At 64.4% G+C, this 2500-nt stretch overlaps 1 non-coding gene across 1 annotated transcript in view; it reads left to right on the top strand.

The window, feature by feature from the left end:
- Positions 1-2500, top strand: part of LOC145273708 (large subunit ribosomal RNA) — a 5732-nt gene that overhangs the window by 407 nt on the left and 2825 nt on the right. The window contains exon 1 of the ribosomal RNA XR_013866495.1: positions 1-2500. This exon is cut by the window's left edge and continues 407 nt beyond it; it is cut by the window's right edge and continues 2825 nt beyond it. This is a non-coding gene — a ribosomal RNA (large subunit ribosomal RNA).

Raw genomic sequence — 2500 nt, 5'->3', positions numbered from 1 at the left:
AGAGAACGTGAAACCGCCCAGGGGTAAACGGGTGGGACCGCTCACCGCGATCGCGGGGGGACTCAGTCCGGTGCTGCCTAGGCTCGAGCCCAAACTCGATGTGTGTTCTTGAAAGAGAGGCCGTCGCGGCACAGGTCGTCGTTCGTCGTGTCCGCGGGGGACTCGTTCTCCGCGGTTCCAGCTTTTGTGCCCGCGTCGCCGACGAAGGAGACGGGCCGCGTGGATAGCGGGAAGGGAAACGTGGTGACGACCGCGGCGTCGGTAGGTGGCTGCGTCGGTTGGCTGCGACGGAGGGGACTCGTCCTCTCGATCGCTGCTGCCGCCGGGCCCTAACCCGCCGCATCCGTCGCCGCCGCTTCTTCTTTCCTCCTGCTCCCTCCGCGCGCGACTCCGCTGCACCCGTCCCCTTCATCATCGCTCGGCGTAATCATGGCGCGGGCGCTTCGGCGCGACCTCCGCGCGGCCGGCACCGGACGCACTTCCCCTCCGGTCCGTCGTCGCGACCCGTTCCCGGCGTGCAGGTCGAACACGCGGGTTTTTTTCCGTAGGCGGCAGGCGTTTCATCACCCTGAAAACCCCCGTCTTCCCACCTTGTGAAGTCGGGGGCCACCGGCCGTCGGGCCCGCGAACGTAACTGCCCCTTTCTGCCGGGAACGGAGGAAATCTGACACGATCCGTTACACGTGGCGAGCCGGTCCGTTTTGATCCCGCCGGAAGTCGCGTGCGGGCGACGCACTCTGTGTGTCGCTCCTTAGGCGCCCCACCGTCTCGGGCGCGTGCGCGATGAGAGGCGGGATAGGACTGGCGCGGCCTCGCCGTCACGCACCTCGCCGACGTTTCGGGTTCTTGTCGGGGGCAACCCCGCCCGCGCCCGTTTCCGTTTCCGGAGAGGTCGCTCGGCGACGCTTTTTACTCGAGCCGCCCGCCACCCCGGGTCAGCGACGTGCATCGGCAACCCACCCGACCCGTCTTGAAACACGGACCGAGGAGTCCTGGCCGTTCGCGAGTCGTAGGGGCCACCTCTGACTAACCCCGAAGGCGAAGCGAAAGCGAGAGAGCGTGTAGGAGGGCGTCGATCGGGAGAGGTGTCGTGGCAAAGTCGTCCGGGGGTCGTCGGGGGGTGTCGTCGGTCTCGTGCCGTCGTCTTCTCCTCGCCTCACCCGCCTCCGAGCCGTGCCCGATCCCGCCGGCGCGGCGTTTTCGGCCTTCCGCCGTCGCTGCTGCGGTGCCCGCAACTTTTCCTTTTTTCTCTCTTCCCGAGAGAGATAGGAGAGGGAAGGCTCGTGGCTGACGTGCGGTTGTTTTTCCCTCCTCCCCGAGAGGGGACCGGCGCATCTTCCAAAAAGGGGAATTGCCGGGCGCCAGCTTCCATATCCTCCTTCCGCCCATCGGTGAGATCCCGCGGCTTGAACTAGTCCTATTTTGTCGTCGAGTTTAGGCGCTGCGCGCGGGCGCATCACCCCCGGGTCGGTTTCCCCTTTTTCCGAGTACGACTCGGCCGACTCTGGCGTAGCGAGCGACCAGGGACCCGAAAGATGGCGATCCACGCCCGGTCGGGATGAAGCCAGAGGAAACTCTGGTGGAAGTCCGAAGCGCCTCTGACGTGCAAATCGATCGTCGGAACCGGGTGTAGGGGCGAAAGACCAATCGAGCCGTCTAGTAGCTGGTTCCCTCCGAAGTTTCCCTCAGGATAGCTGGCGCTCGATCGTCGCAATTCCATCCGGTAAAGCGAACGATTGGAGGCCCCGGGGCCGTTCACGGCCTCGACCTACTCTCGAACTCGGAACGGGTGGAACGGGCCGACTCTCCCGAACGACGGAGCCGACCCATCCGGCCGCCGCCGCCAGCACGCTTCGCTGGGCGGTTGGTCACCTCGAATGCGAGTGCCAAGTGGGCCACTTTTGGTAAGCAGAACTGGCGCTGTGGGATGAACCAAACGTCCGGCTAAGGTGCCTAACGCGACGCCCATGAGATCCCCGAAAGGGTGTCGGTCGATATAGACAGCAGGACGGTGGCCACGGAAGTCGGAATCCGCTAAGGAGTGTGTAACAACTCACCTGCCGAATCGACCGGCCCCGAAAATGGATGGCGCTGGAGCGACGGACCGATGCCGGACCGTCGCGGCGAGGAGCGATGAACTTTCGCGCCGAAACGATGCCGCGACGAGTAGGAGGGCGCCGCGGCGAGCACGGAAGCCTAGGGCGCGAGCCCGGGTGGAGCCGACCGCGGGTGCAGATCTCGGTGGTAGTAGCAAATATTCGAACGAGACCTTCGAAGACCGAAGTGGAGAAGGGTTCCGTGCCAACGGCGGTCGAGCACGGGTCAGTCGGTCCTAAGACGCGGGCGAAAGTCTTCCCGAAAGGCGCCGGATCCGTTATGAAAGGTGAAAGGAAAGCGAATCGAATCGAATCGAATCGAATCAAAAGCCCAAACAAAAAAAAAGCGGCCGGCCTCCCGTCGAAAGGGAATCGGGTTAATATTCCCGAACCCGGACTCGGAG

This window comes from Euprymna scolopes, unplaced genomic scaffold (assembly GCF_053919585.1).
Source record: "Euprymna scolopes isolate OS-2025 unplaced genomic scaffold, ASM5391958v1 sca139, whole genome shotgun sequence".
In the NCBI taxonomy this organism is placed as follows: domain Eukaryota; kingdom Metazoa; phylum Mollusca; class Cephalopoda; order Sepiida; family Sepiolidae; genus Euprymna; species Euprymna scolopes.
The sequence above is the reverse complement of the archived record's forward strand: the minus strand, read 5'-3'. Positions and strand labels throughout refer to the sequence as shown.